At 37.2% G+C, this 26814-nt stretch overlaps 1 protein-coding gene across 2 annotated transcripts in view; it reads left to right on the forward strand.

The window, feature by feature from the left end:
- The window catches only part of PALLD (palladin, cytoskeletal associated protein), a 207728-nt gene that overhangs the window by 26142 nt on the left and 154772 nt on the right, over positions 1–26814 (forward strand). The gene's annotated exons all lie outside the window — the stretch shown is intronic.

Here is a 26814-nt window from a genome sequence, read left to right on the forward strand (position 1 = left end):
TTTCTCAAGTCTTAAAACATTATATTGAAACACGGGCATCAGTGAGAGATAACTGAGAGACAGAACAAGCTAGTGGACAGAAGAGAGCTTGGCCTTCTATCTGATGTAACCAGGTTACAGAACTAAAGAAAACTAGTACAACAGACCTCACAAGATCCTTTGGTGACTCATTCTCCTCATAGAGCACAAAGATATCCCAAGATGCAAGCAAGGCAAGTATCAGTCAGGGATGTAAGTGCAAGGCATAGTTGAATGGATGGACCTTGGTGCAAGCCACAAATATGATTCTTGTTATTACTGTTTCCCCTAATCTTGTGGGATTTTTGCGGTTTTCACTAGACTTATTTTTTTACTCTGTTTTTGTAGCTCCACTGTTCCTCAACTATAGCCACCTCTCATCTGTGGTATAGAATTTCGTGAAGTCACTCAGTTGTAGAGAATGACTGTGACAAGTCTGTACTTAGCTGTGGTGGTTGTAACTAGAGCATCATGTCCTGTTCCAGAGCTACTATTAGAGTCCAGAACTCCTGACTCCTTTATTCTGCTCCTTGTTAGCAAATATGCATGTACCTGCTGAAATCTGTTCCATACATACAAACAGATATTGATTCTGAAAAGATGATAGTCTCTACTGGTTTCACAACACACCATGCAAACCCCTCTATTGGCTACATAATGATCAAAAAAACCCATCTCTTCCAGGAAGACAAATTATACATGCACTGTATAACTTCAGTAAGGCCAGCAAGTCCTGTAGAGATTCTCTTACCTTGTTTTGAAAACAGAACTGTGCTTTTTTTGTTGCTTTTCCACAGAAATCAGGAGGGGAACTTAAAGTGAGAAAAACAAATGGCAAATAATTGTTGGCAAGTTTTTTAAATGTATCTGAATTGTTTTTCTTATTTGTGTATAATTGTATTATTTCTATAAATGGCTCTTCTGATATGTCTGTTTTGAGCTGAGAAAAATAAAACTATCCTTTCACCTAATATTTGAATCCCTTTCACTTTTGTAATTTTATGCTTCATGAAACCTTATAGCCTGAGAACCCTTTGAGGGTAGTCATCATAGATCTGACAGAATCCTTTTGATTTTTGTCACAGCATGAAGGCAAAATGAAGAAATGCTGAGATTCAATCATGTTTTTCTTCAGAGTAGCTACTTAAAAATACCAATGGAAGAAATGCTGATCTGTGTTAGGGCCAAATATTGGCTAGAAAGGAAGTATTTTGATTACATTGTAATAGTATGAAATATAGCCTAGATAATGAAAGGCAAAAGGATGTGGCCTCTTACTATATAATCTCTTTGGCCATCAACCAAGAGCAGGAAATTTTCTCTGGGAGAGTGAAGGTATCGAGTAACTTGAAAAGTAATATATTTTTAGAGACACTAGCTTCATTTCACACTGCTTTCTAGAATTAGATTGTCACCTTAGAGAACACACTTCTTGTTTGAAAAGCAGTCTGCAGTCTAACTCTTTTTCCATATTTATTTAAAATATGCTTTAATTGGATGGGGAGAGGGGAAAAACTACAGAAACCCATTGTTTTTAGGAAGGACCTTTATTACTAGTGAACAAGAGTATAGCGTAATATATACTAGAGAACAGCATATGCTGTTCAAGACTCTACAGTACAAATGTGTCACCATAAAGGCAAACACTAAGATAACATTTTCACTATTTCACTTAACAGAACTGACTCTTGGCACAGTCAATGTCAGTAATAAACCCTGAAGAGTGCAGTGGTGGGTCCTGCAATTATCTTCTGCATCTCCTGTTTGTTGTACCAAGTGAGCTTGTTCATTTTTTTTAAAGTCTTTGTGGAGAGACCCTTGTATGTGTCTGCATAGCACCAGGGAGTGGCAGGGAGGGGTCTAGGTGGTTGGAGGGATTTCAAATCCCTTTAACCTTGAAAGGATTTTGGTCACTTATGGACCTTTAAAAGAACTGTTATTTATTGTACAGAAAAAGGTATGCTGCTGAAATTTGAACAGTGACATATATGATTTTGCTCAAGACAATTGCAAATTGTTGACCACCATTCTATTTATGGGGGTAAAGCTATCACAATATGTTATTATGTACTAAATAACTTCTGTTTCAGAAAGTGCACTTCAGGTTATAATGCTTTTGAAATGTCAGTACATATATTATATTTACCATATGAATTTTTATAGTGATACTGCTTGTGTAAAGTGAACGATTCAACAATCGCAATATTCACATAATTTAAAAAGGCACCGGTAGGATCTGATGGGGTGGGGGGAATTAAGACTCAGACCCGCAACCGTTGTCTTCTGCCAAGGCAGCCTGATCCCATCTCTTGCTGGAGTAGGATGGATGTTGCAACAAAAGGTGTCACTGGAGGGAATGTGGGATTCCTTCTTTCTGCCAGTCTCATGCAGGAATTCTACCATGGATAGCATGGGAGAATCAGCATCAGTCGTGTTAGTTCTTTGTGCGTTCTGATTCATGATGCTAGATGCTGTAATGACATCATATCATAAATTATTTCTTTGGGGGCATCCACACCTCCCTTAATTGTTTCTATCCTTTGAAGACCTGCTGACTACTGCTGCATTATCCCTTAACTTCAAAAGTCTCAAACAATTAAAAGGTTCTGGGAAGGATTTTGTGATAGCTAAGGGTGTGGGATTTTTTTTTTTCTTTTTAAGAGAGGAATGAGCAGAAAATTAGGTGTTTAGTTTGCCTGAACTAAAAGAAAATGCTGCCCAGTAATATATGTATTATCCTGCCAGTTCTTTAGGGCATATTTTAAAATTTGATACAGGGCAACCTTTGTGCTAGAGATGTGCCTTTTGCCACTCCTGTGAAAATCCACTCAGAGCTGGCCAAGTTGCAACCTGCAGTTCTTCCTGGCTTTATATGTGGTTCCACAATTGAGGAATTTTGCCCTAAAGCAAAGATTATGTTTACACTGGCTATGTTCATCTCTGAAACACAGTCCATGCAGCCTAAATTCTTTGTGGGCTGAGGGACTTTTATGCTTTCCAGTAGGCTAAAGAGACTGAGACAGTTTGAAAGAAGCTTTGATCAGGAGTGTAGGGTGCACATAGGATCAGCACTGATTGGCCAAAGAGGCCACTACTGGGAGCTGTGAACAAATTGAGAGCTGATCAGATGAAAGCCCTTGAGAACTGGGGGAGAAGGGAAGGACGCAGTGCCTGAATAAGGAGGCTGGAACTGCAGTGGAACACAACACATGGTGGAATAGGTGGAATACAAAGAAAACTAAATGAGAGGTCAGGGTAACGCTAGGCCTGTGATTAGAAATCTGAAGAACATGTATTAGGGCTGCCTACACAAAAAACTATAGATGTAGAAGGGATGCAACCAGGATGGGTGAGGACAACAGTGTTCAACTGTCTCGCTGGATATTTAGTAAGTCAGAAGTTCTCACAGTAGACCTAAAAGGTTCTGATGTGATTCCGTATCTTTTTGTTATGCTGTATAGTAAACTTACCTTGTTCTAAGAAATGTAAAAATACTTTCAGTTGTAAAGAATTATTGAAGTTATAAATTCAAGGACTCCAAATGTAGAAAACAAAGTTACTCTTAAACAGTACACTACAGTATGTAATTGTGTAGTCACATTTCTCTCCCAGTACCCCATCTTGTTCATGAGAGAGGATTTTTGTAGGATTATCTTATTTTTGCTGAAGCTGGAAAACATAATATTCGATGAATACTGAAAATCAAGCATGTTATTGGAGGTACTGAAGTCAGCATTTTCAGCTGCAACTGAAAATAATAGAAATGCTGCTTTAAATACATAGAGCATTACGTATTCTCTGAAAAAACAACACCTAAATGTTTCAAAGTGTTTTTGCAATCCCGTTTGCAAAGCAATGATAAGACCTTTTATCTCACAGTGTTAATTCTGCAGTGAAGTTGCTTATGAAATATTCATGTTAAAGGAAATAAAAAAGGCAATATGGTATTAATAATTGTCTTAAAAGTACATAGGCATTGTGTAGAAAAGAAATCCGAATGTTGTTTGATGAAGCCAAGGTTATGGAAGAGATGGAATAGGAATGGGCATAGATATATTAAGTTGAGGACAAATGGAGGGAGAAGGGTCCCTTTCAGACTCTCTGATCTTTACTCTTGTCCTTCCTGTGGCATTAGGTAATGTTCGTGAAACCTGGTAACAAACACTTCCATACTTTCTTCTCCCAAACACCAGTATCTGCTCAGTGAATTCTTTCAAGAGTAGGTGTTTGCTATGTGGCATTTCCTAACATCTGTGTGCTTAACTTCTTAGCAATGCTTTTTGACGTACTAGGTTTGTATGTAATGTCTTTTCTTTCCCAATATAATACTGAAAGCTCAGACCCCTCAGTCATTATTCATGAGATGCATAAAGTCAGTTTGTCAGACATTCAGCTGCTCCAGCTGACTTTAAAAAAAAATAAATCATAAATTGTAAAACTATGTGAGAATGATTATTTAACCTGTGGGTTGTAATGATTAAATACTCAACAAATTCTTTGCACCCTTTGAAAAACACGAGGAATCATTCTTCCAAATCTGTTGAAAAGCAAGACTAACAAAGATGATATGCAAGTAAAAATTTCTGTTAAATGAGTGGTTGCAAAGCACGAGTTTGACATTCTTCAAGCACATAAAAACTATCGTTTTTACCTGTGGGGTGTATTTTATCAGTGCATTTTATTCAAACAATAACTATTCTTATCGACCAGAACCAGGTTCAGTCTTGTTAATGGGATGAATTGGCAATGACTTCTGTCTACATAGCAACCAGCAAATATTGTTCCAGTGGTCCGGGGTGGCCAATGAGAGGCAGGGCACATCGGGGCAGCTTTGCTCACACCAATAGCACTGTACTGCAATTCCTCCTCCTGACAACCCCCTCTCCATTTCACTGACGTGAATGTTTTTAGAGTATGATCTCATCTGCAAATTGTAAATACTTGGCGCTTTTATGACAGGAAAGTATTACAAAGTGCTAAGGCTTGCTTCATGAAGAATTTAGGTAGGAAATTTAGGTAGGTAAAATTTAATTTTCTGTTATTAATGACTTACATTTACAAAAAAATTGTACTCCTAATTATGCTAACTTATTCATAATTTCACTAAGAATTCATGTCTGCAGTATTTAGCATTTTATTTAAAGTCCTCACTGTCTTTAGGGTCTCTTAGTGGAACTACGCTCAGCTGCCTTTTATTGTTCATAAACAAGCAGTGACTGGAGAAAAAACCCAAAAACTCTTCATTACCCTTGTTGATAAGATTTTAACATCTGCCACCTAATAACACCTCTTTTAATTCTTCATTTTGTTGCTAAAGTGTCTTTACTTCACTCTGGATAGAAGAATAAACTGTGAGATATTATATTTCTTGCTTTTCCTTTTACATTTTCTTAATATAGAATATACTTTGTAATATAGAAAATACTTAGAGCATCCAAAGAGATGAGCCATAAAAATCTAAGTCAGAAAGTATTTGGAATGTTAAACATGGGGTTTTTTATAGGTGTCTGTCTTGTTTAATGGTGTTTTCTATGTAAATACAATTTCTACTATGGACAATTCCCACTCCATTTCAGTTTTACTCAAAATAGATTATACTGAGTTTAATGTTGTAATATGTGTATATTCCACTAGTGAATATGATAAAGAATATCTTATAATTTTTGCATATATATTAAGGAATCTAGGTTTTAACTGCTCATTATTCATAAACATTACATGAAAATGCTTCTATAGCAATGCACAGAAAAGAGAGAGAGGGCTTTGAGGCCAATAGGGAAAATGCTACCTTTTAAATTTGTTTTTTCTTATAGGAATAGGGTCATCTTATGTTTTAAAGAGAGCATTTCTGACTTAGAGATAGGTGAAATGACAGTATATGTGTCAATAGTAGAAATGAATGTTCAAAAATGTTGAATTTCCAACATCTAAATTTCCTACATCTAAACTCAAATTCTAAGTGGAGATATTTAAAATTTTTTAGCACTCAGTGTAGCTATCTGACTTCAAATTCATGAAACAAAAGATGCTACTTTTCATATATAGATTAAAACCAGTAAGACAACTTTTTTCAAAAGCTGTAGACTGCAGACTACTTTGAAACAATATTTTGGAAGTATATTTTATCAGATCTAGTATCTTGAAGTCAAAAAGAAGAGTTGTTTAAATGTGTAGTTTTCATACAGAAATTGTTTATGCAAATTGTTGATACAAAATCATTTATTATGCCATCAACTGCTGCATTGTATATAGAGTATGTTCTTTTTCTGATTCCTGCTGATTGTGCAGATTTCATAATGATTTCAGTAGGTTACTTAAAATAATCTGCCAACTTCATCTGAAGACCAGAAAGGTCAGTGATATAATGGTTTCTGCACGTGGTCCTTAAAGGTGAGCTGCAAAGTTAAAAATGAAAATTGTATGGGATCCAGAAGTCTTAAAATTGCAATGCCTATGCTGTCCTGCTGACAAAGAATATTAAACAGATTTTTCAGTAGAACTTAAATGTTTGTAAGCATGGAATGTACACGTTGATTTTACTTGAATATCTTCTTACCTCGCATGAATACTTACTTCCCTTAAGTTTTATCTTTGCATTGGGAGTTTTGCCTCTGTTGGTTCTATTCTTGAATTTAAAGTACATTTATGTTTACTTTATACAGAAGCTCTTTTGTTTCAGGACTTACCAACCATATTATATGTCCTACATAAGAGGACTTATGTAGATTGAAGCATTTTTTGATGCTTTTAGAGAACACAAAAATAGCTTAAAATTTAGAGTGTTTAAGTTCTAATACTTATGCTTGCTATTTATGACAATTCAATCATTAGATATTAATTCTCTTTCATACATTTCCCCATAATGATCTTGGCTATGTGGAGACAAATGTGTGAAATGAGTATTTAGAGACAAGGAAAATTAAAAATATGTAGAAAATGAGTCAATAATCTTCCTTGCAGGCAGAGTAAAAGAACAGGTCACAAAGCACTTCGTTCTGTCATATTCTTTCCTGGAATACCCCTGTGAGGATCATCATGCTGCAGGTTATTTGTACCAGAATTGCATAAATATGGTTCCTGTAAGACAGATGTTTGAAATAGCTCAAATTAAGCGACAAAACGGATTTAGAATCATAGACCGGTTTGTGTTGGAAGGGACCTTAAAGATCATCTAGTTCCGTGTCCCCTGCCATGGGCAGGGACACCCTCCACTAGACCACGTTGCCCAAAGCTCCATCCAACCTGGCCTTGAACACTTCCAGGGAGGGGGCATCCACAGCTTCTCTGGGCAACCTGTTCCAGTGCCTCACCACCCTCACAGTAGAGAATTTCTTCCTTATATCTAATCTTAAAGCCATTACCCCTTGTACTATCACTACATGCCCGTATAAACAGTCCCTCTCCAGCTTTCCTGTAGGCCCCCTTCAGATACTGGTAAGCCACAGTTAGATCTCCCCAGAGCCTTCTCTTCTCCAGGCTGAACAACCCCAACTCTCTCAGCCTGTCTTGATAGGAGGGGTGCTCCAGCCCTCTGATCATCTTTGTGGCCCTCCTCTGGACTTGCTCCAAGAGGTCCATGTCTTTCTTGTACTGGTCTAGTACTTTCTAGTCTATGTAGTAGCAAAACATCAAGTGCTTGCTTTCATATAAAATGTGTGTCATCTTACAGCAGTAATTCTCCACCGCTTCGCTATGGCTACACAAAAATGATATCATTGTATATTGCATTTATACGTGTTTGAGCTTGACCCTTCGATAGAACACTTACAGAAATTCAAGCCCTGAACTTCATGGCTTCCTTTGGATTCAAACTGAATTGTGTCATTTTAATTAACATTTGTAGTCTGTGATTTCCACATCTTGATGATAGATTAGCATACCAACAGAGTGATAAAATAAGATTAAAAGGTAGACAAATTTCTGTTTTTATTAAGCCTTGATGTTACAGAAGTAGAAAGGAATTTGATCATGGAATGTTCCTAGGTTAAGGGTCTTTATAACAAACTTCCATGGTATTTCTTTTAAGTTATTCATTGCTTACCTCTGTATTTGGATGTATTAGGAACTTAGATTATTGACTTGTTATGAGCCATTATAGCTTCATAGCTACAGAAAGCTCCAGTGCCATTGAAACCAAAAAAGGCAAGTTTCATTGCATACCTGAACATTTCTACTAAAACCTTCTCCTTTATTTTTTAGTGAAAACATTCTTCTTGGCTTTTTTTTTTAAGCTCCAAAGGCATAAATAGGACTTGAAGGACTGCATCATTAAAATTGAGAGTTGATTCAGCTTATAAATTCATAGTTATCTATTATAAATTAACGTGTCCCTTAGGCTCAGTAGAAACCACTAACAACTTCAGTCTTGGAAAAGACACACAAAAGGAAAATTCCATAGTAGGTTGTTAGGTCTTTGGTTTTTAATGTCACTTTTTACTTTCTGATAAAACTATTTGTATTACATGCAATAGCACGTCAGATTAAATGTTTATAATCTCATAAACTCATTCAGTCAAACTAATTGCAGTGAATAAACTCAGTATACTTGACCTGTTTTCTGGACCAGTGGGCATTTTGAGGATTTGAGTCTGTATCACACTGCCTATTTGAAAATACAGGGGAAGCAGTCTTTGAGCTTGAAAGAGAATTGGCAGATTGCTGTTATTATTTCTGGATATCCCCTCTGAGTAACAGTAGTAGTAGCAGGTGCTAGTGAGCTCCAATGATCTTATTCCTAGAAGGGCCTACATTCATTGGGAAGAACTGAAATACAGTCTCTGTGCTTTTGTTGGCCAGAAGCAGCCAAATACCAGTGTTTAATATTGTGATCTAGGTATTTCTTGCCTCAAATTTAGAAACAAGTAAACAAAAGCCTTCCTGTGGTGAGAAGTACAAGTAAACTTATAAAATAATCTGAAATCCAACTGAATATTAGATATTATGTGGAATAGACACTGCATGTTGTGAAAATTTTCACTATTTTGAATGAATTTTTATTCCCAGTTGGAATTAGGAACCAATTTTTAATATTTTTTTTTTTTTCTGTTGAAGGGAGACCAACAGAGATTCTAGCATCCACTTTATAGGTTGAAGTCCATGACCCAAGAGGGGCCAAAGGCCTCAACTGGAAGGAGGCTACTGTGCCTTTTGTGTGCGTGTGTGATATTTTTAAGACCAACATCTGTTATTTCTACTGAATATGTGAGAATTATCTATTTCCTAGTTAGCTTTTTCAAGGTAATAATGTGCACTCTGTGAATACATCCCTCTTTTTTTCCAGAGGGAATTGGAAGTCCCACAGCATAGTGGGGCCTGAGGGACTCCTTTAAAGCTCTGCCTTCAGAGAGCCATCAAGGAGGAAAGACCATGTCAGGTTCTGTGGGAGTACAGAGAGTAAGGGATAGCATTGACTTGGTAAGCAGGTATTGAGCAGGAGTTACTTTGGTGCTATGTATTAATAGTAAACTAGGTGCTTCTTTGTATGGATGTATGAGTAGTTTTGTCTGGTGAGTCCTTTTATAGTACAGTAAATTGTTTGTCAGATTGAATGGCTCTTATTCCTCATCCTGCCCTGGTAATATAGGCTGGAAGTGTTTTCAAAACAGACTGCACAGACTGGTTGGGAAACTATCAGTCACCAGTAACCATACTGATAGGATTTTGAAATCAGGTTTTGGTTTTGTTTTTTACCAATCCTACTAAACAAAGGTCTCTGCAGTATAGGACTGGGGTCTTCTCAAGGCGTGAGAGGTGGTAGGGAAGTGGAATTATCAGCTACGAGAAAACTTGTAGAGACTCATAATGAATTTTAAGATTGTTATGAATGAAGCATGAATAGAAATGTGTGTGTAAGCACCAGAAGAAACAGCAGGGTAAGTGTTTAAAAATGGCCTTAAATGATAGCAAAGAACATCATTCCCAGTTGATCAAATGAAAGATTGCATTGCTTCTATAAAACCAAAATGACTGCACTTCACTAAGATCACAGCATCTTGTTAGTGGAAGACTATGCATTCTGACAGCAGAAGGGTGGCAACAAGGTTGTAGTACATGCTTTTTTTTTTTTTCTGTTAGCCCAAAAGAAAGAAATCTTATATGAAAAGACTTCCCATAACAACTGTGAACTCTTAAAGAATATAGAAATCTGTTGTTATTGCTAATCAAGAAGAAACCTAGAGAAAACACAAGGACTTGATAGCCAACATCCCTTGTTTTTGAAGTTGCATGCAAGTGATCTTGGCCAGACCACTAAACACATGTCTTGGAGCTTTTAAATACATGGGTGTGAGACTGTGTGTTAAAGTCACGAGTGGATGAAATCTACAAGGGAATCACTGAGCAGGCAAAATCAAATTACCTGGAGAGACTGTAAAGACTATTTCATCTTCCGTAAGGTTTTGCACTGAGTTTTGTTATACTAACTTCCTATACACCTACCTAAAAATTATGAGGGAAGCACTTAATTTTAAGCATGCATAGCTGAGAAAAGCATACTGAAATTTCATCTCAAGAACAAATGGAAAGCTGAAAAAAAGTGTTAATTTGATGCACTTCCTTCTGCAGGCATGCTCTTAGAGTAAAGAAAAAAACTCAGAAACTGTACCACCAACTCCATGTTGCACACGCAAATCACTGGAGCCAGGGAGGGCAAATACTATTCAGTTTTAGAATGCTTCTTTTTCCAAACTTTTAATGTAAAATACTTTAATAAATACAATTAATATTGCAAAGCTTGGCAAAGCAAGTCTTTTGATCACAAAACAGGATACATGACCTTGTCTCTCACCCGACTTTTCTGTTATGGGGTTGTATCTGATATTTCACTGACACATCTCTCAGGATACAGCAAGGCACTGCAGAAATAAACTGACTTGCATATTCTGTGAATTAGTGAAGAACACGTCTTACACTGACAAACATGAATACTGATGAAGAATAGGAAAGAAAATCAATTGACAAGAATGTAAAATAAAGTTCTGCTGGGCAGACTGTAGAGCAAGCTACATTGATGTAGCTGACCGGTCCAAGACAGGCAAAATGCATTTGAAATACTGGTTTGTATTTTATTTGACTTTGCTTTCTTGATTGTGACTCTTGACACTTCTCACATGAGTATTTGAAGGTATTTCTAAATCCCTAACAAATTTTTGCTTTAAGATAAATTTCCTTTTACATGAGAATATTTTAAGTTTAAGAATTTAAGGTGGCTTTTTGCTCTAGTAAATTTAGGAAGAGTCTTTCTTTTCCCTCCTTGAGTGAGCCAGGAAAGGATATGTTTTGAATGTTTGCAGTTAAACATTGAAATAATTTACAGGTCAAAGCTTATCAAGAAGATACAATACACATTTGTGAATAACTTTTGTTATCAAATTCTCCAATTAGTTTACTGACAGAAGAAAATCTTTTTATTTTAAATCATTTTGTTTTAACATCTGCTGTTAAATAATTGAGGTTAAATATAGGGTGCTCATAGCATCTTCATGCACAATTTATTTTGTTCTCAGGATAAACAGGAGCATCTATCCAGAGTGATACCAGTGGAAATGAAATGCAATTTGATTATACTCTGAAAATGCTTAATGACTGTGGAGATGCTTATTGTGAATATCATAGAATATCAAGCTTAACTGTCAAGGTTACAATTTTGTAACTGCTTCTTAACTTCTTAGCTAGAACTGCACGTGTGCTCATTGTGTACCCAGAATGAGCCTATGTGGATGGTTCCCTTGTGGGAGCTGAAGACGCAGTTTCCTTTTCTCTTGTGGAAGTAGCTTGCAGCTGGAGAAGATGCCATTAGTCCTTCATCCTCTATTTCTCAAGGGTTTAGATTTGACCTTTTTTTTTTCTTCCAAGTATTCTTTGTACTTGAAGGCGATATCTTAGAATTGCATTTTACAAAGACAGTTTACATCAGGGACAAATCAACTTGCTGTGGAGTTAGCATTTATGGTGTAAGAACAGCAGATAACTTATGTAGCATTCTGATTTAGTGCCAAATAATTTATCTATGTCTGTCTCAACAGTGACATCTTTGGTTGACTGTATATTAACATTAGCAAGCCCCTAATTGCTACTTATTCCTAAACATGAGAGCATCCATTTCAGGAGTACTTCAAGGATGGTAAAGGAAACTGTTGGTGTTTAGTCCACATGTTAAAATGAAACTTGTACTGTATTGTCAGTATACTAAGTAATACACGTAGATTCTACCACATTGTATTAGAAAAAGGAAATCATTATGTATTGTCACATTTCATGTGATTATCCTTCTACCTACTGTGGCATCACCCCATTTCCTCTCTGCTGATGACTGGAAAATGATTGTCCACATCTCTAGAATTATTGTTGCCATTAACTCATGTTGTGAGAAATACACATACCAGATGACACGTCTTAGAAAGGAAAGCTGCAAGTGAGTGTACTGAGTTTAGTTCAATTTTTACTTTCATAGAATCATAGACTGGTTTGGGTTGGAAGGGACCTTAAAGATCATCTAGTTCCAACCCCCCTGCTGCGGGCAGGGACACCCTCCGCTAGACCATGTTGCCCAAAGCCTCATCCAACCTGGTCTTAAACACTTCAGGCATGGGGCCTCCACAAACCTCTCTGGGCAACCTGTTCCAGTACCTCACCACTCTAACAGTAAAGAATTTCTTTCTAACATCTAATCTAAATCTACTTTCTTTTGGTTTAAACCCATTACCCCTTGTCCTATCACTACACTCCCTGATAAACAGTCCCTCTCCATCTTTCCTGTAGGCCCCTTCAGGTACTGGAAGGCCGCAATTAGATCTCCCCAGAGCCTTCTCTTCTCCAGGCTGAACAACCCCAACTCTCTCAGCCTGTCCTCATAGGAGAGGTGCTCCAGCCCTCTGATCAGCTTCGTGGCCCTCCTCTGGACTCGCTCCAACAGCTCCATGTCTCTCCTGTACTGGGGCCCCCAGAGCTGGACGCAGTACTCCAGGTGGAGTCTCACAAGAGCGGAGTAGAGGGGCAGGATCACCTCCCTCGACCTGCTGGTCACACCTCTTTTGATGCAGCCCAGGACACGGTTGGCTTTCTGGGCTGCAGACGCACACTGCCGGCTCATGTTGAGCTTCTCATCAATCAATACCCCCAGGTCCTTCCCCTCGGGGCTGCTTTCAATCCATTCCTCGCCCAGCCTATAGCTGTGCTTGGGATTGCGCCAACCCACGTGCAGGACCTTGCACTTGGCCTTGTTGAACTTCATGCGGTTCGCACGGGCCCACCTCTCCAGCCTGTCAAGGTCCCTCTGGATGGCATCCCTTCCCTCCAGTGTGTCAACCACACCACACAGCTTGGTGTCGTTGGCAAACTTGCTGAGGGTGCACTCGATTCCACTGTCCATGTCGCCGACAAAGATGTTAAACAGTGCCGGTCCCAGTACTGACCCCTGAGGGACGCCACTCGTCACTGTTCTCCACTTGGACATTGAGCTGTTGACCGCAACTCTTTGAGTGTGACCATCCAGCCAATTCCTTATCCACTGCGTGGTCCATCCATCGAATCCGTGTCTCTCCAATTTAGAGGCAAGGATGTAATGGGGGACAGTGTCAAATGCCTTGCACAAGTCCAGGTAGATGATGTCAGTTGCCCTTCCCTTATCCACCGACGCTGTAAGCCCATCATTGAAGGCCACTAAGTTTGTGAGGCACGGTTTGCCCTTAGTGAAGCCATGTTGGCTGTCACCAGTCACATCCTTGTTTTCCATGTGCCTGAGCATAGTCTCCAGGAGAGTCTGCTCCATAATCTTGCCAGGCACGGAGGTGAGGCTGACTGGCCTGTAGTTCCCTGGGTATTCCTTTTACCCTTCTTAAAAATGGGGGTTATGTTCCCCCTCTTCCAGTTGGCAGGAACTTCGCCAGACTGCCAGGACTTCTCAAACATGATGGAGAGTGGCTTGGCCGCTTCATCCACCAGTTCCCTCAAGACCTGTGGATGCAACTCATCAGGTCCCATGGACTTGTGCACCTTCAGGTTCCTTAGATATTCTCGAACCTGATCATTCCCCTCTTTGTCTTAATTTGTATTCATGACTATACTTGTGGGGAAAATTTTAATTAAAAAAAAAAAAGGAAAATGGAAAATGTCAGACTAGATTCTTTTGGTCAATTGTAAGAAGTCTTATCTTGGATGCTTATAGAAGAATACCTTCAGCAGAAAGGTTCTCAGCCCTTTCTAGTTCGTTCATGTTCCTTATAGCCTTGACTTTATATTCTGCGTAATGTATCTGTAGACGTACTGATGTTCATACCTAACCTCTTTTTTTAATTTCATTTGGCTGGACTTTCAGTGTATTGATACCTTTTTGCCAGGTGGAAGGACCTGAGGTGTAACACCTTTGTACCATACTGTCCTTGTTCAGCAGCAGGACAAACACCTCTGTACGGCACTTTAGTGTATGGTCTGGATACTTCCCCCACCCTACGCTTTATAAAGTCCTTCCAAAATTCTGATGACTTTTGAATGCCTATAGTCTTTTTCCCCCTCCTTGGTTTTTGATAAAAAATGACAAATATTAAAGCAAAATGTAATATTCTGCATTTTGCTTCCTCCTTTGAGAGTTGCCATACATTGAAAGGAGATTTTAGCGACTTTATGTTAATAACTGGAACTTCAAACTGCTTGTTTTCAGTTGTATGCTGATGCTTTCAGGAATCTAAAGCAGCTATTCAGAACTAGTCAATTGGAAGAAGAGTTCTATATTTATCTGCTTAGTTTTGAGCTAATGTTTGCCTGTATTTAGGTGCTTAGAAGGATCTGACATCACCTATTTCTTTGACTAGGGAATAGTGCCAACTGTGCTACCATATGCTTTGCAGTGACGTTAAGCTGGGTTATCCAGAACATTGCATGAGAACCCATATTACAAAAGGGGTGCAAAATCTGATAGAAGAGTGTAGCTTCTGATGGAGGTGGATTTATGTGTGCCCGCAGTCTGTCAATCAAGCTCCTGTGTATGTTATCAAACTATGTCTAGAATGTAAACAGCTGTTGAAAATTGAAACTAAATCCAAATTAATCCTGTCTTTTCTCTAGTGGACACCTCAAAATAAACATTTCTGTGATGTAACTAATTTATTTTTTTTTCAGATAACAAAAAGTGGGATTGCAAAAGAAAAAAGCTGAAGTTCTGTATCAGCAGAAGAAGTCTTTGTGCTCTGTTCCTGATAAGCAATGTAAACAGAAAATCAATAACTTTTATTCGATATAAATATTTCAATCTTATGTGCAATTTCACAAAGTTTACGCATACTTAAAGGAAAAGTCTTGTCCTCCTTTTTAAAAGGAATGCATTAACTATAAGCTGCTACCAAGAATTTGCTAGAGATACCTATTTTGCATTTCCATTTCAATAGTTGCCTTTTGCACAACAAATGTCAATTGTAGCTATAACATAAAACAAGTTCTTGAACCTCCAACTTCATGATGCTAGTTTAATAATGGCTGTGAACTATCTATCTTACCTATTGCTTCCCTGTTCTTGTTTTTCTATTTTCTCTTTCCTGTTTTGAAGAATATGGAAAGGAAATCAGAAATGTTTCTTTCTTTTTGAATGCATATTTACTGGGAAAGCCTGCGATATCTTAGTACACAGATAATATATGCTTGCAAAATTGAGACTCTGCAATTTGGGGTGCTTTGCATGGAACATATCATTAGCTCTGAGTAGTTCAAAGTGTTTTGTCCAGTACTTCAATTGTACAGGTAGCTAGTCTGATTATTTTTATTCAGCCAATTTTGTATGTTCAAATGTATACATTTCAATATAAATATGCTTTTTTTTTTATGTAGTAGCAATTTTTATAAAAATATTGTTGTTCCCACTTGTCTGTATTGACCTGCTTGCTCTTTAAATTAGAATACTATTTCACATCCCCAGTAACTTGTATTTGTAGCATCTTTCACTTGACTTTCCTTGTCATTCAGCACCTTGCTGCTCTTCTGAAGAGCAGTGAAATAAGAGGAAATGGTTGTCTATGAACCATCTAGATTTGGCTAGGCTCATCCCCTCTTCCTGGACTAGAAGGGTGAATGCAGTTCAGCAACCTACAAGCTTGGCAGATTGTAGTTCTCTTTAAAATGGCCACGTTTCCTTCCACAGGCGCTTCTGCTGAAAGATAGTTACTATGCAAGTCCTCCTACAGTTAACCCATAAAGCAAGTCAGGTAATGTTTGCAAAATGCCGCCCTTGGAACTGAGAAGCTGTTGATGGAACCATGGTGGCACAGACAGACTTAACTCAGTTTATGTGCACTTTTGGCTACTTTACAAAGTAGGTAAACTGCCTATAGAAAACAGAGCACTATTACCTAACCAGCTTTAATTTCTTTGTAAGGATAGAGCATAACAATATTTTTCTGCCTCCACCAAGTCAAGGGCCCCAGTGCTTGGAATTGTATAAATATATAATAAGTAAGTAAGTGTAACTTTATCCCCCCACATGCATGGATCACTGCAACAAGTAGTAAGAAATCAATATTAATAATATGTATTATAGAGTAGGCAGGGGCAAAGGGAAAAGGAAAGAATGGTAAGTTTTGTGTCAATTTACTATGTGCTTAAAATAAGATGTCTTCCATTTAAAATGAGGAGTTGGCATTTTCAGTGGTGTCCAAAGGGGAGGCTGTGAATGAACTTTGGGAAACGCAGATGCTCTGTCTGTGTCCCCAGAGCTCTGACTGGCATGTTGCAATGGGATGTTACTTCTGCCACTGTGTAGGCTTGATGATCTGCGGAGTCCCTGGTATACTGATCTGTGTAGCAAAGATCTGTGAAGACATCAAGGACTTGGCAGCATTGTATGTATCTTAGCAATACAACAAGCCTCGATTTGCCAACAGGTATTGCTGCATGAGTTCATTCACTGAATGCAGAAACAAAAGCCAGCTTTTCAGTGAGTGAGAGGGGAAAGAGAACTTCTTGCCAGCTTCATTACTCATTAGTCCTCTTAACCTAGCTTAACCCTTTTGCGCACAGTGAAGCTGTGAGGGAGCAAGGAGTGTTCAAATGCTTTGTGGATGTTTTCTGCATTTGTTCATCAGCTGCTGCAGAGCAGCTGGCCATGCTGCAAGAATGAAGCTTTAAGAGTGTGTTTCCAGATCTGCTTGGGCAGTTTGCCCTCCTGTTTGTGAAGCTATTGTTGAAGGTATGCAAAGATCACAGATACTGCACTGGAGAGCAGCAGGATATCTGCTTAAGACATTTGGGATAGTGTATACATGGAGTATCCGTTTTTCACCGTAAATCCTGTTTGCCATGCAGTTAGCTCAGAGCTTGCATTGCAGGATAATGTGAAATGTGATCAGGTTCTACCATGAAACACACATGCAGTCTCTCAGCTTTTATTTTCGTCTACTGGTTACTGGTGCTCATACCATACCGAGATATTTTTGTATATGCACTGGGTGCAAGTACCCTGTTGAATAATATTGAACTGAAGGAAAACAACATGTTGATAGCACTTCATCTTCGAATGCAAGCTGAAGGGATATTAAGTATGTAGGATAGACAGTTAAAGAGCAGACTGTGGCCTCCAGAAGGGTACCTCTATTCTTCCTGCACAGTTCTCAGGCTTTGTGCCCTGGCTGCCCTGTGCTGTAACTCACTCCCTGGCTATCTACCAGGGCTGAGGAGCAATCTTTAGGTAGATAGCACTTTACTTAAGCCCACCCAAGTGTGGAAGCACCTCACTGGGGAACAGATGTGAGCAGGCAAGAAGGGCTCTGGGCTCTGTTTTAAAGGGCTATAGCTTCTCCCGGGAAGAGGGAGCAGAAGCAAGGGTGGAGGTTAAGATAAGTGCTGCAGGCATAACAGTGCACCAGGGGTATGGCATCTTAGCTGCTTCCATCTAATGACCTCCTTGCTATGTCTATGACTGATTTATAAGAAGTGGCCTTCTGTGAAGATGACTACCCTCATTTAAAAGCTTCAGATTAAAATACTGTATGTATTAATTGCCTGGACACATGTACATTACAACTTTGCCTAATCTTTTCCAGGTATCCTGAAACCTCCTTCTGTGTTAAACTTTGGAAATTCAGCTTTGTCATAGAGACACTTTACATGGAATGAAGTTAGGAAAGCTTATCTCTTAAAACCCTAAAACTTATAACAGACGTGGCACTGTTCCTGTTTCACTGATTTTGTTTGTTCTTTCATCTTGCCACCGCCAAATATAAACACAAAACTCAAGTGAAAAGCCTGAGTTAAAAGAACCTGGAATTTCAAAGGACTAGTAGAAAAAAACACCCCTATGTATGCTAGCTCACCATGAGAAAAGCACTGGAAGTGTGTTAGAGTGATAGACGGCCTTTTTCTGTAGAAGCCGTGATCTTAGAGAATCCCAACTGTACATGAAAGTTTGCCTTCTGGATGTATCTCCACAGCATTTGAAAGTGATCTGCTTTGTGTGGCCGCACTCCAGTCCTGCTTGCCCTTCAGCTGAATATTTCTGTCTCTTTCTGGCATAATAATTGTTGAACTGGAGGCCGGTTTGAAACAGAATTTATCATAAGTAGAGATTTCAAAGCTAACTACTTAAAGGTTCTGTTAAAATAAGAAACAAAACTTAATACACCTGCTGAGCTTAAGGCTTCTTTTTGGGTGCAAATCATTATGCAAAATTATTATTTTGTTTGCCCAGCTGCCTGTTGAGTCAGCTTGTACATACCAGAGTAGAAGTATCGATGTCAGCATGGCATATAATGTTTGGTAGCTAGGGGGCATAGAAGGGATTGCAAGGTGCAGATTTGAGGTTTGACGCTGATGCTGTTATGGGGAAGAGAATGTGATTTGTGTAACAGCTTTGTAACATGTTAAGGTGGAGAAAACATAAATCATGCATATCTGCAAGAAATCATCCCTGAAGAATAACCTGAATATCATTGCTTGCAAAATTAAAAAGTTGTATGTATTAAGTTGATTGGATAGATGTAAGAAATCACTCCTTGAATTGGTCCAAACTAACTGGTAATGTTTAGGGAACATTTATAAAATAGTGCTCTGTACCACTGCAGGAGAAGTGAGCCTGAGGGAAAACTATATCCAGAATTTGGGATAATTTAGCTTTGCAAAGGGGCACAAACTTCATATGTGGGAGGTCTGAAAAGAAAGAAAAATCCAACGATTAGTGACTTGGGGGTAGAGGTAGAGACTTTATAAGCATAAATGTGGTTACAATTACTGCTAACTGTATGCTGATGTTCCTTGGAAAAAGCATTGTGCAGTTGAAGAAGGGGCAGTTCAGATACATGCATCTTAAACAGCAAATCAGTGGTTCTTTGAGATAGTGGATTGGAAACCAGGTATAACTTTTAAATGGTGAAAATTACCTGCTATAAAAAAACATAGCTGTTTTGGAAGTTATACACAAGAAGCAGCTAGATTCCCTAATACTCCCAATCAAAGCTGGGAAGATCAGTAATCAAAGGAAAAAGGTTGGGGCATGTACATTGGAATTTATTTAAAAAAAAACCAAAACAAACCAACAAACAAAAAAAAACCCCACAGGAATACTGCATATTGCTTCTTAAATTGTTTGTTATGTGTTTTAATAAACAGCCTGACATTCAACAAATAGCCTGATTTTCCAAAATGGGTGAATATTTTAAATATTTCAAAAATACTGTTTTGATGAGCAGAACTTGCTGGGTACTTGGTAACATAAAAGATCTGAAGGTCTACAGAAAAAACTAAATTTTAAAATCCCATTAAAGACAGAAAAAAAAAAAAAATCTTGATTATAGCTTTGGTTACTATTGGCTAGAAACACTACCAAATCCATGTATCAGCATTCACATACACCCCATCTTCTACATTAGAAGGGGAATAGTATTGTGTGTTAAGCATGACTTTTTCTGGGTTTTTTTCATTTTATATTTTAATCTACCTATGAGCTCATTTCCTGAACTGATTTTCCTCTGTACTCAGGAATAGAAATATGTGGTTTACCTCAAGTTACTTTTGAAGAATTACTGCTGTACAGTTAATCTGCCTGAATAGCATTTTTAAGATTTTTTTCAAATCATGAAAGGCGATTTGTCCCAGAAGTAGGTGAAGCAGGCAGCCTGGTAAAACTCAGCCTTCACTCCACAGCTATCCAAACAGCCAAAGCAGGCTTGATTCTATATAAAAAGCATTGATTGATGTTCAAGGGAGGCCTGTTCCAGGCAATGCGTGAACTGGGACCCCCTTATGGTCCGGTCAGCAGTCTCTGCTAGGTGATCTGTTGGGAAGTTTTCCCCTACCCGAAGTAATCCTCAGTGTTTGTGCCAAAATATCTTTTCTGGAAATCATTCTTAGGGACACTGCATAGTTTATTTTAAAAACTCTAAAGTGAAAGAGTATGGAAAGAATAGGTAAATGAATGAGATTTCATTAAAAAAATAAGAATTAGATACACTTTTGACAGATTATTTAAATGTAATTTTAATTTCATTTTCTGCTGATAACAGTACTTCCTTTATGACAAATGTTAATTCCGAAGTTATTTCTAGTCCTTACTCTCTATATACAAATGTAACTTATTTTTTTCTGTTTAATTGATAAGGAAAATGTTTTAACCTTCCAGAAAGATATAATTTTTTAACATATATGATCTCTCAAAATTTAATGTTGCAAAAGTTTGAAAAGGAAAACTGTTGCAACTTTTGTAACTTGCTAATAAAAGAAAACACCGATAGTGACAGAAAGAGATCATGTCCTTTTTAGTAAGGAGACGTACATATTGTTTATGTCCTTGCAGATGGACATGGATTTTTGGCTTATTTAAATGCAACTCTTGTCTAACATAAAGTATTTGTGCAAATAGTTTACATTTTCTGTTAGTAGTAAACAAAAGAACCATAGGGTTTTTCTTTTTAAAAAAACCCACCAAAGTCTTAATATCATGGAAATAGGAGCTTCTGAAGTACTGATTAATTTAACATCAGAAACCAATACGAAGGTTTGTTTCTTCAATTTAGCTACTTCTTTTATGAGAATATATAAATGCTGGCTAACCATCAACTCTGCTGAATGCTTCTACTGCTTAGTAAATACATCTTTAAAAAATGCAGCATTTTTCACTCAGCTTAAACTAATCTCTGTGTTTCATTAAAAGGAGGTTGTTCTTCCCATTTTAAAGGTTTGTGGTTTCTGGTTCTCAACCTGCTGCTCACTGAGGATTTATTGTATGGTGAGAAGGGCAGGATGGTTATAGTTTTGCATGATTTCATTGTAAAAAATACAACTTATTTTTTAATAACTGTCGTATGATTTCAGGGGATGACAATTGCCTTGCTGTCAGTTAAAAACTTGATCAGAGTTCAAGAACTGAACGTTTAGGACGTGAGAAGAAATAGGGGCTTTCCTTCCCAGCTTAGCTATACTTTATTTTATTCTATTTTTTTTGCAAAATACTTGTTTCAATATTAAAATATACTTTCATTGAAATGGAAATACAGCAGTAGCTGCATTGCTTCATTTAATACTCTTTTCACTAATAGAGGTTGCAAAAATGTATTCTTTGGAAGCTCAACTATAATGGTATAAGGCCATGAGTACACTTTTAAAAAGCACTGTGGTTTTAAAAACAGACCAACAAACAAAAAACCCCACCCTCAAAATACCTGTATAAGATTATGTGGTGGGCGGAAGGGTATGGGCCCCACAAACTTCTTGTTGTATTGCTACATTTTATTATTAAGCTCCTGATGGTTATTAGATCATGGCATTGTTCATGTTAAATATGTAAACTAAGCTAAGAACTAATATAAATGGTTCTCTTTCACAGACTGTTCTTCACAGATTCTTAAAATTGCAAATGAAATAAGAAAAGAGTACATTGCACAGGTTTCAGTGCTTATTCTGTTACTTTATTGAAATCATATTCTCTAAGTTTAAACTGAAAGAAATTTTTTTATGAGCTGCTTCTATCATTACTCTTTGACTTCTTGTTTCTTAGCTAAAATGGATTTGGTGGTTAGGTGGTAGCAGTGTCATCTGCTGACATCCTGGACATCAGTTTGCATAGGGAAGGATGTACTGGTAATGCTGGAAGCTCTGTTTTAAGAACTAATAGCAGGTTCTCTGCTTTTTCAGAACACTAGAGCTGTGTTGGTACTGGAGTCTGGTCAGTTGTCCCAACCTCTTGCCTTGTTTGCTTGGAAAGAAAGGCTGCTAAATGCGTGTGGTTCCAGTTTCTTTAGTAATGTGACTGTGGAAGTTTTATGCTGTGTTTGAGCTACATTTGGTTCTGGTATTCCTCACAGAATTTCTGTAGTAAACATTAACAGATAATGGCATGAAATAAAATAAATAAAAAAAAAAATTAAAAAGAGAGAATGGGACGGAACTAGGGAGCATTCAAACCAAAAATTATATAACAAGAGTTGCAACAATTTTTAGGTGTAGTTTGGTTTTTGTTATAACCCAAACTGACACCTTTCTCTAGCCCTATACTGGATTTACACTCCTTTCATAAGAAATTATAACTTTCTTTAATAGCTTTCAAAGCGTTCACTTACTTATGAATCTTCAGTTTTGAAGATTATGTGCACTATCCAGAAAGAAGTACTTGGATTTTTACTTTCTGACAGAACGTAATGGAGAATCATTACCTGTTTCCACACACTAGGTTTGTACGTTCTCTCAACATGAGAATGAGGGTGAACTAAAACTGCAGATAAATAGATGCATCAGAGAAGGCATGAGATTCTCACTCATTGGCAATTAAGAAGAAAAATTCCCATGAGCTATAGCCTCAAGCAGAATATCCCCAGTGTATGAATCATTTGGACAATGAGTGAATTAAAGTGGATGAGTTAAGTTTTAGAAATGTTTGGTTCCCCTCATCTCCACCCTGCCATTATCCTAGTTCATTCATCCTTTTAAGGTGTTTTTACATTTAATTGCTCAGCAATTTAAATGGAACCTATTTCAGGGCTGATTATTATATACTTATCCTGAGATTACAATGGATTCAATAAATAAACGAAAGAAGTAGATGATTCTTTAGCTCTGTGAACAAATACTTCACCCATCTGACTTGCTTGGGCTTGGGATGCCTGCATGTATCTCCCCTAAAAATAAACAATTTTTTATTGAAATAAAATCTAGTAGCTGATTTGGAAAGTAATAGTTATTAAAATGGTTCTTGGGCTTTTCGGTCTTTCGCGAATTCCTGTTGGCATCTAAATGAGAGATGCATATTCTACAAGATTCCTACATTCTTCTAGTTCTCTGGAATACAATTCGTGTGGTTTGACTGACTTTCAGGCTTAAGTGCAGATGATGAGGATTTTTATTTGTGTAATTGTAACAAATATGTATTTCTACCAGTTTATATTATGATGCAGCCATAGAACTTTTGGAAGACCAAACTTATCTGAATGCATACTGTCAGTATGATGCAGATACGAATCTTGAGGGCAATCTTGAGGCAGTACATTGTAGGTACTGTTCATTTTAACAGATACTGGGTTTGAAAAGCCTGAGATTTCTTTGAAACTTCTGTTTAGCTATGATATTAATTCTGACCTTGGGTTGTGTGGAAGAGATCTCATTAATTAACTTGTTCTGAGATATCTGAACACATTCCTTTATATATACAACCTGTATAGCTGTTTGTAATACCTTGTGCGTCTCTACTGCTTACATGTCAGTGAATTAACAATGTTTATAAATAGAAACACTAGAGACTCCAAAGACAGAATTATGTATATACTTTTTTCTTTCAGATAAGAAAGTTTTCATGCAATGAAAGCATTATGAAAATTTTAATTTCCTTCGATTGAGGTCATATTTTCTGTAAAAAGTTTATTAAATTGGGGGGGTGGGTGTTCTATATCTCGTAAAAAAACAAACAAACAAACAAAAAAAACCCACCACAACAACTAATTTACACTATTGCTCTGAGAGCCAGAGAAGAGTTTTAAAAAATGTCAAAATGTTCTTTAGGCCATTTTGAGAGTGAAATTTTGACATTAAATAATTTTAGAATATGCAAATACTTCACACATTGCCTTTACAGAGAAAAAGCTCCTCTCTAAACCTATGCCATAGAAACACTTCCACTTTTTAAAAGAATACAAGTCTTAGGAGCAGTGGAGAGTGTGAAGGAGATCAGGAAAGAGCATGCTTTGGGTCTGTAGTCATAGAAACCATGGAGAGGCTGTACGGCTAGAAAAAGCAACACCTTTAAATGTTTTCCTAATCAAAGATAAACTCAGCATGGGTCATTAATTGAACAATTAATGTAGATACTGAAAGGAAAATGTTTTAATTAGGAAAATACAGACTGTCTGACCTTAGTGTTCTTCTTTCTTGCATTTTTCACCAGTCTTGTTTCTTTTATTAGATTATAGCCCTTTTCTTGCAAGTGAACCCAACCCCCAAACACTGGGTGACCTTTACTGCTGAATGCCAAATTTACATAGGCTATATTGGGAACACATTTGTCTGTACAGAGTACAAGACACTGAAGTTGTTAAATATGGCCCAATTTACCGGAGCTTGTGTCTAGTAAGTGCTCAAAAGAAGTGAGTAAAATTTTATTGTTTCCTCTTAATACATGGCTATTATTATATTAGACTATTATTCTTGGGAGAAAAAAATAAAAAAAAAAAAGGAATATAACTGCTTCTTCATGCAAACAGTCCAGGAGGGTCTGCCATAACCTCTCTGGGCCTTACCATATGAGAAAATCTTACTTTATAGAAGTTACTACCAGTAGTCAACTCTGCCATTGCTTAGAACTCTTTGAACATCCTTAAGGAGTCTTTTAATCTGTATTATTTTTCGGTAATTATAATTTATGAGGCATTTATCTAATTTGTGACAGCTATATCTTACCAGTCAAAGTGTGTGTGATGAGAATGAACTTTCAGTGAAAGAAACTATCATATATATATTTTCTTTTCCTTCCTTACGTAGAAATAAGAACAGGTGGAAAACAAACTTAATTCTGATAAATGTTCATCAGAATTTGAAACTTGCAACTGAAATGTTTGTAAGCAGAAAATAAGATATGTTACTTGGAGCAGATCAGCTGCAAATTAGCAAATGTACAGTTGTAATTTTCCTAAATGTGACAGGATTACATTCTATTTGAGTTAAATAACAAAAATATTAGTGTAGTAATGGTTCATGCAACTGAGACCCCTGAAAAATTCAATCTTTTAGTTCACTTATTGCACAAAAATAATTTTGGGTATGTTTTTGTGCCATTTGTCTTTGTCATCTGTGTAGACATTGGAGAATAACAATAATGTAATATCTATGCTAGTAACGATTCGTTTGATGAATAAATGTTGTGGAATACCAGGTACTGAACTATACAAGCTTACTTTATCATATCTTATTTGAGTTTTTGTTTGTTTGGGTTTCAAATTCTCCTGAAAGCAGCATCGTGGTTTTGGGTCTGGTTACGACAGCAGTGCTTAGACAGAAGAAAGCAGGCGATAGCTCCCCATTACTTTTTTGTTTGCTTGCTTTTTTGTGTTTGTGTTGTAATTTTGTGTTTTTGCTGAATTCATATTCTTTCAGGTCTGTGCTTTTCCATAATAGCAAAACAAATTCAAATGTCTGGACCAAGACTGGGTTCTGAACTAACCTCTTTCTTCTGCAGACTCAGTTGCAAATGGAACTGAATGTGGATTTATTGTTGTCCATTTGAAGCGTATGTTTTTCAAGTTAGAACTGTAATTAGCCAATTAAGCAAATTCAGTACAGCTGACATTCAAGATGGGATGAGGTGTGGACTAAAAGCCCTCAGGTAATCTTATCTGTTCTTGATCTTTTCTTGCATGTGAAATTTGTCAGGTTAAATTTGGGTTGGCAAACCTCAAGACAGCAAAAGAAGCCAAGCTCTGTAATGCTACCAAAGAGTGAAGTACCAGCAGAAAAGTACATCACAGTAGGGCTCAGTGAACTTCCTGATACAAAACTTGGATTTAGTGTAGCTTTTTATGGCCTTACAATATATTGCAATTCAGTCTCTAGTGAATATGCAGGAAGGCAAACTTAAATCATCATAACTTCCTTTCATTCCAGATGGTTTCTATAGGCTTCTGAGATTTACCTTCATCATAGACTGTATTTGTAGTTTTCAAATTTATCATAACAGTTCTTTTTGCTACTATCTTTGGAAAAGCTCTGTAATTTCTTTAATGTAATGGGAATGTAGGGAAGTGTATTATATCGGCTCTATGAAATTTAAGCTCCTATCTAAAGTGCCATTAGTATTACTAAAGGATTAAAAAAAAGGTAGGTCCAGAAAAAGTATTGACCCTGGGTATGGAAATCACTAGGTTTGATCTATGCTGTCTCCTGTACTGAGGAACAAAGTCTTGTGTAAACAGGTGGCTGGTTTATGCTATCATTGTTGGAAGTGGCACACTGGAGTCTACTTTTGAAGTCTTTTCTCCCTTCTTTCCTTCTTTTATTTCTGGTGTGAGAATTGTTATTTCAGAACTATTCATTGTGGAAATTGACCAGTTTTACTTTTCTAAAATACTGAAATATTTCTAAAATAAAGTACTAGGTCAAATACCTGAGAATCTTGGGCTAAACTATTCTACATGCCATGAAATGAAATCCAAAATTGCTTTGACCTTTCTTTATATTGTCATGTTTTAATTAAACCTTTCAAAAAGTAATACTACTCTCTGTGAAGTACTACTCGCGGAGAGTAGTATGATAAAAGTATAAATTGTATTGTGATAGCTTGTAATATTTTGAGGGCACTTGCTTGAGTTTGAAGACCTACTGGATACAGTAAAAATTCTCCAGAAA

This window comes from Balearica regulorum, chromosome 4, assembly GCF_011004875.1.
Source record: "Balearica regulorum gibbericeps isolate bBalReg1 chromosome 4, bBalReg1.pri, whole genome shotgun sequence".
NCBI classification, from domain to species: domain Eukaryota; kingdom Metazoa; phylum Chordata; class Aves; order Gruiformes; family Gruidae; genus Balearica; species Balearica regulorum.